The sequence below is a fragment of the Jaculus jaculus genome, chromosome 7, assembly GCF_020740685.1.
Source record: "Jaculus jaculus isolate mJacJac1 chromosome 7, mJacJac1.mat.Y.cur, whole genome shotgun sequence".
Classification (NCBI taxonomy): Eukaryota; Metazoa; Chordata; class Mammalia; order Rodentia; family Dipodidae; genus Jaculus; species Jaculus jaculus.
The window spans coordinates 33593650-33607146 of record NC_059108.1 but is presented as its reverse complement, the minus strand read 5'-3'; positions in this window follow the sequence as shown (position 1 = coordinate 33607146).

The following is a 13497-nucleotide window of genomic DNA, read 5'->3' as shown; positions in this document are numbered from 1 at the left end:
CCTCCTCTCAGTGGGGTGATACCACTTATGCATTCTAAGACATGGTCATACCCATCATACTCTCAAAGCCAAGGCCAGTCATCTCTAGGTCTTCCTCTCCTACTGGATGCTGTCGCTCTTGGTATCCATGTCTTGTTCCGCATGGTTGGAAGAATTCAATAAATGTGAATTGCATAAGAAATCCCAAAGGAAATCATAAAAGCCTAATTGTTTCCCCTTCAGAGAATTTAAACCTTATTTAGGTAGGTTAGGGACTCATACTCTAAAATATTTATAAGTAACTCTGATCAAGATCCTGTCAGGGGGAAAATTGTGTCAGTAATTTAAATAGGAAAATGTAATGTAAATAATTTTTAACTAGTTAAAGATTGCTAAGAAGACTAAGTGAGAAATCTAAATAGCCAAAGTTTTCAGGCATGAAATTTATATATAAATTAATAAATAAAACAGCTAAAGGAAAGAAGGTAACAAAGGGGCCAGAAGCTTATAAGAGGGTCTCCTCAAAGGAACTGTTCATAGGGCTTCAGAAGAGGGCGGTCTGAGGGCTCAACCAAACCTATCACAAGTCTGGCACAATACGTCTTCTATAAACTATCCTTGGGGGGAGGCAACATGGCCTGAGGGTTCAGGGTCATGAATCCCATCCTCTAACCAGGCCCTAGCTCAGAAGCTGGAGCTGCTTTGTCCCACACGCAATGAAAACCCAGTGCAGTGATGCACGCCTTTCATCCCAGCATTTGGGAGGCAGAGGTAGGAGGATCACCATACGTTCAAGGCCACCCTGAAACTACCTTGTGGATCTCAGGTCAGCTTGAGCTAGAGTGAAACTCTACCTCAAAAAACAAAACAAAACAAAGCAAAACAAAACATAGAGAACCAGAATTAGGAAGGAAGGTATCTTGCAAATATCACTTCCTGGTATCACACCAGTGCCCTCTATTGACAAAGACTAATTGTGTGAGGATGAGCAGAGAAATGCTCACAGGGTTCAATTCCATTTTCAGCAAACAGGGAGGAAGGGTGGCTTTGGAGCGGATAACTAATCAGTGAAAAATTGAGAAGTCTAAAACAAAACTAAGCAAGTTAAATTAATGTGTTATCTTTGTGAGATAAAAACATGTTTGTGGGGCGGGAGAGGTGGATCAGTGGTTAAGGCATTTATTTGCCTGCAAACCCCAAATACCTGGGTTTGATTCCCCATTACCCACATAAAGCCAGATGCTCAAGGTTGTACATGTGTGTGGAGTTTGTTTACAGTAGCTAGAGGCCCTGGCACACCCATTCTCTTTCTCTACCTTTTGTTGTCAAATAAATAAGTAAATAAAATATCTTAAAAAATGTTTCATGACTAAAGTTAATCCCTTACAATTTATTCTTGAAAATTAAAAATTAAACCTTTAATGTATAAAAATTACAGAAGTACCATTTCTTACATTAAATTGATTATAAGTTTTGAAATTTCAAGAGGTAAACGCATTAAATTTTTGATTAATTGCACTTTTATTTTTTTGAGAGTATGTAAATTTTGAAAGTACTGTATGTAACATGAAATGATGACCTTGGCCTTGGCATAGCTGAAATATTGTCAGGATTTTTGCAGCCTGTCTTAATCATAAGCCATAATAGAAAGTATTTTCCACAAAATTCATCCTTTCCTCAGCATGAGAATGCTGAGAAAACAGAAGACCAAAGGAAAAAAAAAATGAGAAGAAACACATCCATCTCTTTCACTATTTCTGCTAAAGAAATGAGACTTCCTTTGATAGGATGAAAGAATAAAATAAATTTATATCTTGAAAAGAAACCAATAAAACTCACGTGACTGACACTGGGTAAGGGACAGAGGGCTTACAGAAATCTCGAGCCACAGTCTGGGTTCAATGTCCTGACAGCTACAGAGTGCAATGTGACCATCCACTCTGCAGCTTTTCCTAAGCTGTCTGCTTACAACGTGGATTCGTATTTCAACTGTAAAATTTTGTAGGCTGTGAGATGTGAAGAGAAAGAACAAATATGGGCACACCAGGGTCTCTTTCCACTGCAAATGAACTCCACATTGTGCATCTAGCTTTATGTGGGTACTGGGGAATCAAACCCAGGTTGTCGGGCTTTGCAAGCGAGCAGTGCCTTTAACTGCTAAGCCATGTCTCCAGCCCTTATTTCCTTTTTTTTTTTTAAGAATTTTTTTTTTTTTTTTACTTATTTATTTGAGAGAGCTGGAGAGGAACAAAGAGAGCAAGCGCATCATTTCCTCTAGAAACATAGCACAACCAATTATGGAGACACTGTTGCTTTCTCAAGTTCAGAGGACATGAAGTGCTTAGAGAAATCAGAACTGACAGAGAGAAAGCTTCCAATGTGCACCTTGTACTGAGTGCCAGGGGCTCCCAGATAGAAGCACGAGGAGGTTCTCAGTTGTTTCCAATTGACATGAAAAAGTTGGAGAACTGACAGCCTGTGAGTGCTGTGGTACTGGCAGAAGAAATGGTGGGTTTTGTGATTTTTATGGCATAAGAAATGGTGACTTAAGGATGTGTTTTCAATGCAAGCTTTTGTACCATCAGCTCCCTGCCCCATGGCTCAGATTCTCTTCAGCTGAAAGCCAACACCATGTGTCCTCCTGGTGTTTTTTCCTTCCTTATCTGCTCTACATCATAAGATTTCTTCTTTAATTTGCCTTGGGTGACCTCCTGACACAGGCCACTGGTTTTCCTGGAGGAATAGAACAGGGCCTTTTAGAAATGCATGCTTTTCAAGACAGCACCCATGATGGACTGCTTCTTCTCACCGACTCAGCTAATCTCAGTGCGTATGGCACAGGACTCCTTTCGAAAAGACAGGCCACTGAATGAAAGTTGTTCTTTTCTTTGGGAAGCATCTGGGAGTAATATCCCCATGTGTCAATTCTCTGAGCTCCCGTCTCACCCACGCCAAGACACCTGGCTGCCAGACACACACACACACTGACTTGTCAAACCCTCTCAATTCAGCACAGAGGGCCTCTGGACCCAGGTGGCCCAAGGATGGAATGCGTACCAGAGAAAATATCCCATTCTATCCTTTCTCAGAGAACAATGATTACAAGAGGGAACAGATCACTTGTTTGTCTCCTCATCAATGCCTGTGCAGTTCACACTTCTGACACGTTCACATTCATGTGCACCTAGGTATATTTTTCTCATGGTCAGTATCGACAACCTCTCTTGCTCCCTAAGCATGGCTATTTTTGCCATTTTTAATAAGACTCATTACATGCCTTAGGAGGGGTAGTCTCTATGCTGGCACAATGGGCTGGAGATGTTTTAGTGGTGCTCAGGTACTTTATGTCTTTCCTGAGAATGCACTGTGGTTTAAATTCAAAGCACACAGAGCTCACCAGCACGTTTCTCTGATGAATTTTTATTTATGTGAACTGACAGAGTGGTTATTAAATCTTCCCCTTCACAGTTGATAATAAATGTTTATTTTCCTCATTAAAAATGAGCTAAATACATTGGCAACTTACTTTTGTTATGATTGGGTAAGGGATAATGACAATTTTTTTTTAAGAATTCTGCTTCTAACATAATACAGTTCTTCATCAGGTTCAAAAATAGGAAAGACCTTTCTACTAATTTACTCCTATGATAAATACTCAGCAAGTACTTAATAATGTTGGATACTTTTTATCTTAACAGCTACAGAAGGTTAAAATACACTGAAGGAAATTAAAAAAGATAAGAAAATGGAAAATCTCTGCCAATGATGAGAGCAAGATGTAGCCGATCACCTCTCAATGAACTTGTTTCATATGGGATATGTCAAAAAATTGCTTTTAAGTAATAAGAATTGTTGTTTTTTGATAAAGAAGCAATTTAGAGACTATATCTTTTCTCCCTTTGTACCCTATTTGACCTATCATTAAATGTTTCTGAAATGAATGGCTCTGGGTTTTTCTGCCACTCAGAGCTAGTGAAAAGTATAAAGAAAAAAAGTGTGTAAAACTTGTCCTCTAAAATGAATAAATCCAGAGTTTCTTAATCTCAGAACTCTTTGACAATTTAAGGCAAAACATTCTTTGCTGTGTGAGATTTTATGTTCCACTGGAGGAAGCTTAACATCAGCCTTGTTCTCTACTCAGTCAGTGCCGGCAGAACCTCGCCTATGCCAGTTGTTGATTGACAAAACAAAGTCTCCAGAAATGACCAAATGTCCCCTGGGAAGAGAAATCAATCTGTAACTCCAGAAATATACCCCAACCTCCGTTCTATAACAAACAGAGTAACAATCTATGCTTTTAGAATTGGGCATGCCCTCCAGAAGCCCATTGTGAGGCTGGGATGGAAAAGTTATAAGATTTATCTGGGAGATGCACTCAGGATGCATCCACAAGAGAATAGAAGTAAGATAGGGATAGGCAGAAAGGCAGTAAAGGGGTTTTGGTTAAGCCAGATGCCTCAAGGCTGACTGGAGCACATTCTTCCTTGGTGTACAGCCCTAAGCACTCTGCAGAAAGAAGAGGTGGGTAATCTGACAATAACGTAGGTGTTTATCCTTGGATGCTCTGCTCTACCAGGCAATGCAGCAACCCTGGAAGCTAGTGAAAGTGTTAGGCAATTCTTTCAGGTCCAGATGCGGGATCCAACCCACAGAGTTTACTTTCCTGGAAATGGTGAAGGTCAAGAAACAGGGGAGGCACAATCACTTGATTTATCTTGGCTGTGCTTAAATTCCTTGGCAACTCCTCCTTGGTCTGCCTATCCATTACCCACGAATTCCTCTTGGAGGTGGCATTACCCAAATGGAAGAAACGATGCTTTGTGAAGGCTGAAAAAAAAAATCACAAGTTTTGAATAAAGTACATAGACAAAAAACTACACACAGATAACAGAAAATAGATAGATTATTGATAGAGATAGATAGTAGATGATTATAGATGTGTACCTCTATTGTAGACAGTTTCACATTGCTGGGATAAAAATCCAAACCAGGCACAGGGGCAGGAAGGGGTTTATTTCAAGCTTACACATCAATGGTGGAAAAAGCTGCTTCCATGCACCCGAGCAGAGAGACAACCTAACAGTCAGCACAACCAAAAGCAGCAAACAAGGATGGGTAGCAAGTGGTGGGGACCCCAGCAGAGCTCAGACTGCTCTTTTACAACTGCGGGTTGAATTCAGATCTTTCCTTGAACACACCTTATGGCTCAACCCCAGGATTGGCCCCCAGTGAACCTCCTCTAGCCAGGTGGCTGGAGATCTAAGTTATAAGCTTTAATAAAACACCTGAGTCTATGGGGGATGTACATTCAAACTACCACAACCTCTCAATAAAGATACAGCCAATCTATCTTATTAAATCTTCATAGATTGAGTCAGAGATAGCAATTAGGGGAAACTTTTTAAAAGCTTGTTAGAGGGTCAGTGACACAAACTGATGCCACTACATTTATACTGGTCACAGTCATGTCTTTTCTTGGATCAAAGCATTTCTCTAGTAAAGATGATTCCTATTAAGTTAAAGACCAGAGGTACTGACTGAGCAACCAAGACTTACTGAGCTCCCCACACCCCAGCCTGACTTTGAGCTTGATCATTCAGTCATACATCAAAGCCCTCTGCTTGAAGAAAACAAGCTCTTCATTTCTTCATCAGAGCCCAGAATCCTTCATTTCTGTGCCTCAGTGTTCTTCCTGCCTTTATCCTCCTACCGGCTCCTTTCTCAATTCCAGTGTCACTTTCTCACAATTCCCATGGCTCTTGATCTAAGAGCTCACCTCCCCCACTTCAAGTTCCTTATCACCTACTACCTCTAATTCTGTGCTATCTGAAATTGATGCTATTTGTAGCTTTTATGTATCTACCAAATGTCTTCTCTAATACCATGCCCCTGGATGGTCCAGTATAAAGAAATGCTCAGTTTGTTTTTTTTCAACTGAAAGAAAATTATTTTCATCCTCAAACTCTTTTTTTTTTTTTTTTTTTGCTAGTTTGTAAAATACAGTGTAATTTTAGAATAAAGACCACAATAAGATTTTTAGGCCCTGGGGAAGTTGATTCAAACCCTTTTCTGAACTTGTGCCTCACAAGTGGTAATAGTCACTATCAGCCTGGGGACATTCCAAGGCTCTCTAATAAGACCTTGTCCCAGAGAGACTTTTTTCTTCCTTACCTCTCCACATAATATTAAACATCCATGAGGCCATTATAGGAGTGTAAAGTACAGATTAATGGCCCTGCCTCCCATAGGAGTTACAAAGATTGTCTTCATTCCCTTAGTTATTCAGTTATTTTCTAATTCTTCTAGTGTCCAACTGGCTTGTGGTGGATCTGGGAAGACAGATGTTTTAGCAAATGCAAAATGACTCCTGAATTCATGGGCAAAGACAACAAAGTGATCATTTCTTGAGTTCTTTGAAGTCTAGTTTCAGTCAAGGGCATCATGCTAGGGAAATCATACCAGGGATACTTTGTAATGGCAGGTCAACAGTGATTACATCCTACAGTTGGAATCAGTGTTGGCATAATTCTTTCTCTGAGTAAAGTGTCTATACCTCCTTAGGAAGAATAACATTTAAATCAACCCCTTGGCCAACATCACACAGCTTATAGTGACAGGCCTGGAGTATGAACCTATGTCCAGTTGATAAAGAAGTGGACAGCTTTTGTCATGCTGCCCACATGCCACAGTCATGAGCACTAAGAAATGATTTAATAAGACAACATAACAGGTGCAAAATTCTTCATTGCTATTGCTTTGCTAATCTAAGTTGCTAAATTATGGAATGAAAGGGGACGAGCACAGTCCATACAGAAGGTGGAAAAGCTTAACCTTAATGTCATGGACTCTGCCTGGTAAATACCTGGAACCAGGACTGGGTTGCCACCAGCCTCCAAGATGAGCTATTAGCCAGGAGACCCATGAGTTCCTCAAAACATTGCAGGTCATTGCCAAAACACTTGATTACCTGCCAGAGATAAAAGGTAAGACCCTATTGCTGAAAACACCACTGGTCCTGGTCACAGGACATTGGAATATCATGCTGGAACAAAAAGGGAAACTTCCACCTGGCTAGTCCTCATAGTTCAGGGAAGCCTTATGGGAGCTGCTGGAGGAAAACAGGCACCAACAGTATAAATTAGCAGGAGATTCTACAGACTATGAAATCCTCCAGCCAGTCAAGAAGTACACACTTGTGCAATAGTGGTATGCCTCTGTCAGTAACCAACTGTTGTCTAATTGGACAAGAGGCCCATTCAGTGGGACAGAACTGCTATCTGCTACTGGAAACCAATGCAGAAGCCCATTGTTAGGAAGCTCATAGACTCTACAAAGAAGGCCTCATTGCTCTCTAGAAAAGAAGAGTGGGCTTGCACACACACACCCAAAAAAATCTCTCAAATTTTCATACCCCCTTTAACTCAAGCTGCTCTCACTCTTGTTTGAAGAATCTGCTTTATTTTATAGATGGTAGAGAAAACAGTGGAGAGTCACAATCCATTGATAAGAGCTGGAGAGATGGCTTAGCAGTTAAGGAGCATGCCTGTGAAGTTGCACATGCATCTTGCAGTGGCTAGACACCCTGGCGTGCCCATTCTCTCTCCCTCTCTCTGTCTCTAATAAATAAATAAATAAAAATATTTTTTTAAAAAAGATCCAATGATAAGACATGAAGTTAAAAGAGGGTGCCAACACATGAAGCATTCATATGCAATATGCTGTTAATAATAATAATAATAATAATAATAATAGATTTTTTAAAAAGACATGAAGTTAGCCTACTGTCCCCCATGACTTGTGCCACATCTACCAGGGCCCAGGAGAAACTGCAGAAAAAATGGTGACATGAACACCGCTCTTACTGCTAGCCTGACAGCCAGCACCAGGTTGATGGTGACAAACATGGTGCTCAATCGAAACCTTTCAAAAAAGAAATCTAGAGGCTAGAGACAACTCAAAACTAAGTTAGATTGTCAATAGACCTGCCATAGCTCAGAGAACACTGAAGGGGGGGGGGCAGAAAGACTGTAAGAGCCACAGAGTGGGTAGGAATATCCTGAGGCATGGTCCCCTGCTACTCCATAGAGACTGAGTGGGGCCTTCATGACCCTGCAATGAATACTATACTCCACTGAGGAGGGTCTCCAGGGTAATAGGAGCTGGGGCAAGGGGATAAAAGAAAATAACTTGTTATAATTTATAAAAAATAATAATTAAGATTATAAAATACCCATTACCTAGTTAAACCCTCCACTCAGTAGTTGCAACTCAAAACTACAATTAACTCAATAAGAAAAGCTAAATAAATGAGTTATGTAAATTAAAATTAAAAAATATATATGGAATGGAATGAGGGTCTTTTTTTTTTTAGAAAATGGGCTGAGTTTCATCCTTGGGATTTTTGTTTTTTTTATTTTATTTTAATATTTTATTTATTTATTTATTTATTTATTTATTTATTTATTTATTTGAGAGCGACAGACATAGAGAGAAAGACAGATAGAGGGAGAGAGAGAGAGAATGGGCGCGCCAGGGCTTCCAGCCTCTGCAAACGAACTCCAGACGCGTGCACCCTCTTGTGCATCTGGCTAACGTGGGACCTGGGGAACTGAGCCTCGAACCGGGGTCCTTAGGCTTCACAGGCAAGCGCTTAACTGCTAAGCCATCTCTCCAGCCCGGTTTTGGGGTTTTTAATTCAGGACTGATTGGTCTTCAGGGGTCTGAATGACATAGATAGAGCATCAGTATGGAGGCTTTCATCATCATATTTTGTCCTCTCTAATTTAATTCATTTTATTTTCAAATGGCCGGTCATACATACAGTGAGTTTCAAAGTTCCTTACTCCTCTACAATGTATCTTTATTTAAGTTGCAATTTATCTGTATCCATAAAACTAGTTTCAAGTCTAATCTTTATTAAATTTCATAAGAAATGCGAGAGAAACCTGTGTTACCTACTCCACTCATTGTGTGTGTTTGTGTCTTTGATTACAGTCTTCCCAAAAGAAAAACAGACAGGAGAACATCTTTATGGAGGTTGGCATGTGTAAGTCCCAAAGAAAAAGACCTTTGTTCTTTACTCTTGAAACCGGATTTCTTCTCTAGTTCCCTGTGTTGTGGGTGGGGGTGGGGGGGATCAAACGTGTGCTGTTTTGTTTTAGGTCATCAACATTTCCCTGTTTAACAGAGTCACACTTTGGAAGGGGTAGGATGAAGTATCTGTTCCTATTATCTTTTTCAAGAAACTTCTGGAAGTAGTCAAAAACTTAAGACTGAGAGGGAAATGGAAGCAGCAAAAAGAAGCTCACATCTGCATGTGTGTCTGGGGTGGGGGGGGGGATCATGGGAATCCATCCTATTTCATGTCTGATTGGCAACAAAATGAGGAGAGAAAGAATTTATACTAGTGTAGATCCACACTGGTTTATTTGTTTATTTTATGCAGACTATAGCTTATCACATACATCTGGGGTTAATATTTTAAACCTTTAATTACCTAGAATTGAAAACAGAATGCAGAAGTCTTAAGGATTAGTTCCTTCCTGCTCATACTAATGATATCTGATTACTTGGAATAACTCCAAAAATCTGAATAGATCTCAGCATAAGATCTACTTATGCCACATACATATGTACATAGATATAATCTATATTATATGTTAAATGTGCATTTTATTGCATATAAACATATACATATTCCTAGTAGTAAAGATAACTCTTGGGGCTGGAGAGATCACTTAGTGGTTAAAGGTACTTACTTGCCAAGCTTGGTAGCCCAATTTCTGAGTCATTCACATAAAGCTGGATGGACATTTGGTTGTAGTAACAAGAGACAATGGCATGCCTATGTACATACACACACATGCACACATACACACACACACACACACACTGTTTTAAAACAAAGATAATTCTAGGTTAAATAAAAGAAACAGACTACTTCAAAGTGCAAATTTAAATTCTAATAATTTTGGAGGTATTTAAAATAATTTCCTTATATTTTTTTAGTACCTCTCATTTTACCAGAATAAAACTTGTATGAGTAGAAACTTCTGGTTTTACTCAACTAAAATTAGAAAACTACTGCATACAAAACAAAAGGGTTATGAAAACCTATCACTGCTTTACTTGCTTGTCTGTCCTGTTCACGGAAAGTTTGAAAAGATGTAATAAATCAAAAAATAAATAAAAGAATAAATGAGATTAGTAGTTCTAGAAACATAACTTAAGAGTAGACACTTGGTCTAAACTAGATTAAATGTCACAAATGGGAGTGCTGTCAGGGTCTTCATAGTTCTAAGGTCAGAGGTTCCCTCCTTGTAGTATTTTGTTTGATTTTGTTGTTCAGGGGCAGTGAAAGCAACAAAATATAAGTTATATAATCCTTTGGACAGTAATAAAAATATTGATTGTAGTCTTCCAATTTTGAAAGAAGTATCTTTCTGAACACTAGCATAGTAATATGCAAACCAGGTATGAGAGATATAGTAAATATATGTATATATGTATATATATAGTTATGAAATATTATATATAAACAAGTTGTGTGTGTGTGTATGCTTGAAATACTTTGAAATGTCCAAAACTTCTACTGAGGGGGACTCAATTATTATGTTAATGTAATTGGCTATATTAAGAGGAATTCTTTACTAGTCTATTTTCTTTCATTATAATGAAGTAGCCAAGGTTAGAAATTAATAAAGAAAAGACATTTACTTAGCTCACCATTTTTCAAGCTGAAACGCACACAGATTTGCTGAGGTTCTCCACTGGCTACGTGACCACAAGGTAGATGGAATTGTAAAATAATGGAGTGAATCTGAGGAAGAGACCATGTGGTGAGCCTGGAAACCAGAGCATAAAAGAGGACCAGGCCCACTCTTCTTATTTCAACTCCCTCATGAGTACCATGTTGGTTTGAATTGATGTCCCACCCCCTCCATAAACTCATGTGTTGTGAATGCTTGGTCCCTAGCTGGTAGCAACTTGGAAGGTAGAGCCTTGCTGGTGGAGGTATATTTCTGGGAAGGAGATTTGGGGTGTTATTGCTATAAGGGTCCAAGAATCGCTAAAGAAAGACTCCAGGCTCAAATAGTATGTAAAGGCAGAGCATTTATTCTGCAGAATCAGCCATCATGCTGGGATCAACCATTCATACAAAATGATGACCCTGAGAGGAACACACAGCCCCTTTTAAGCACAGCTAGGGGAATTTGAGGAGGGTTAGGTCATCTTCTAATGTGATTGGCTAAGCAACCAGCAGTTACATTTGAACACCTTTGATTGGCTGTGGCCCAGATTTTACCATCCTTGAACATGTTTAGACATGTTTCAGAGACTTTTCAGGAACTGACTCAGTCCTGGAGTCCACTATCTCAGGCAAGCCCTTTTATTGATCATAGTCCAGAGGTATTGCAGGAACTGACTCAGGCCCATGGGTGGCTATCTTCCCAGCCACGTGTCAGGGTCACTGTTGATTAACAGTTCTTTGTTCATGGTTTTTCCCAGAAGTCTCGTCTGCCTCTCTGGGAAACTGAAACTTAGGCCTAGCTGTAAAGTGGAGCAAATTTGATCCTCTGAATATCCAGTTCCTCTTTATCAGAGTTTGGCTGACTCTCTTGCCACTATCTTTCACTCACTGTGGCAAGAAGGATGTCCAGCCTCTGCTCATGCCATGTTTTCCTTTGTCATTATGAAGCTTCTCCTCAGGGCTGCAAACCAAGTCAAACCCTTTCCCCCCATCAGCTGCTTTGGTGTTTTGTCCCAGCACTGTAAAGGTAATGACAAGTGCTCATTCAAGCTCTTAAGAGAATTTTCTTAATCTTTGTGAGGGTGTAAATTGATGAACAACCATGAAGCCTGACTTCTTAAAGATCCTACTGTCTCTTAAACTTACCATACAGAGGACCAGGCTCCCTACACATGAGCCTTTGTGTGACATGTTTAAACCATAACAAACAAAACCTAAAAATTAATAACATGACTCTTCCTGGGAACCACTGGATGACTAGAAAGGGGATGGGGCTCCCACAGAAAGGGAAGGGAAGGCTAATGCCACAGAAATCAATACAGGTTGATCTAGCACCATCCTGGAAAGAGAGAAAAAGAGTAGGACTCAAGTCAGGAATAAATGCATGTTTCTTTTCTTTCTTTCTTTCTTTCTTTCTTTCTTTTTTTTTTTTTTTTTGGCTACAATCTTCCACTGGGCACTATAAAACTGCTCTTTGAAAGATCCAGCTTTCCTAGATCTGCTTCTGATGTTTCCTAAGTTGTACTAGTTACCATTCTCATCTTTGTGACAAATTATCTGACAAAAGCAACTTAAGAGAGAAGGATTTATTTCAGTGTAAAGCTGGAGGATACAGTCCCCATGGGGAACACACAGTGGAAGGACCATAATGCAGCAGGTTGCCTTCAGTCCACAATCAGGAAGCAGAGAGATGAATGCTTGTGCTCAGTTTAATTTCTCCTTTTCATACAGTCCGGAATTCTTAACTCATGGAGTGGCTGTTTCCACATTTAGAGTAGGTCTTTTCACCTCAATTAACAAAATCTAGAAAACCCCTCACAGTCATGTCCATAGATTGGTCTCCATGACTCTAAATCCTATCAAATTAACAACTGAGATTAACCATCACACCAAGCAAAGCTTTAAGATGGCAGAAAAAGCTTACTCCATATAAAAACTGGCCATCCAGATTGAGTCAGATTCACACATTAGATGGGAATGAGGCAGGTTCCCTATGTCTTATCAACTAGGAACATGGGTAACCCCATGAGAAAGTTAGTGGAAAGATACCTGTGCAACCATAGATGCCCCCCACACCTTCCTCATTCTCCATAAATATCATCACATAGAGAGGTTGAAATGAATTACCTTACTAAGTTTCTTTCCAAGTGCTATTCTGAAATAAATTTCTGTGGTTTTTTTAAATATTTTTTTATTTATTTGCAAACAGAAAGAGAGACAGATTTAGAAACATAGAGATAGAGAAGGGGTGTGCCAGGTCGTTCTGCCACTGCAAATGAACTCTAGATATATGTGCCACTCTGTGCATCTGGCTTTGTTTGGGTACCTAGTAGTCAAACCTGGGCTGTTAGGCTCTACAAGCAAATACCTAAACCACTGAGAAGTCTTTCCACCTGACATAAGATTTTTTGTTTCTTCATATGGTCTGTCCTAAATACTTGATAACACTGGGACCAAGGAATTAAAGTGTGTGGTTTTCACTGTGTCCTTTACAAAAACTGTGAGGTGGACACAGTGGCACACACCCTTAGTACCAGCTGAGGTGGGAGGCTGAGGTAGGAAAATGGCTGTGAGTTTGAGGCCAGATTTGTGCTATAGACTGAGTTCCAACTCAGCCTAGGCCACAGTGAGAGACTGCCTCAAAAAAAGACAAAGAATGGCTCAGGTTAAAGGACTTGATTGTAAAGCCTGATGGCTAGAGTTTGATTCCCTCACTTAATGTCAGATGCACAAAGTGGCACATTCATCTGTGGTAACAAGAGGCCCTG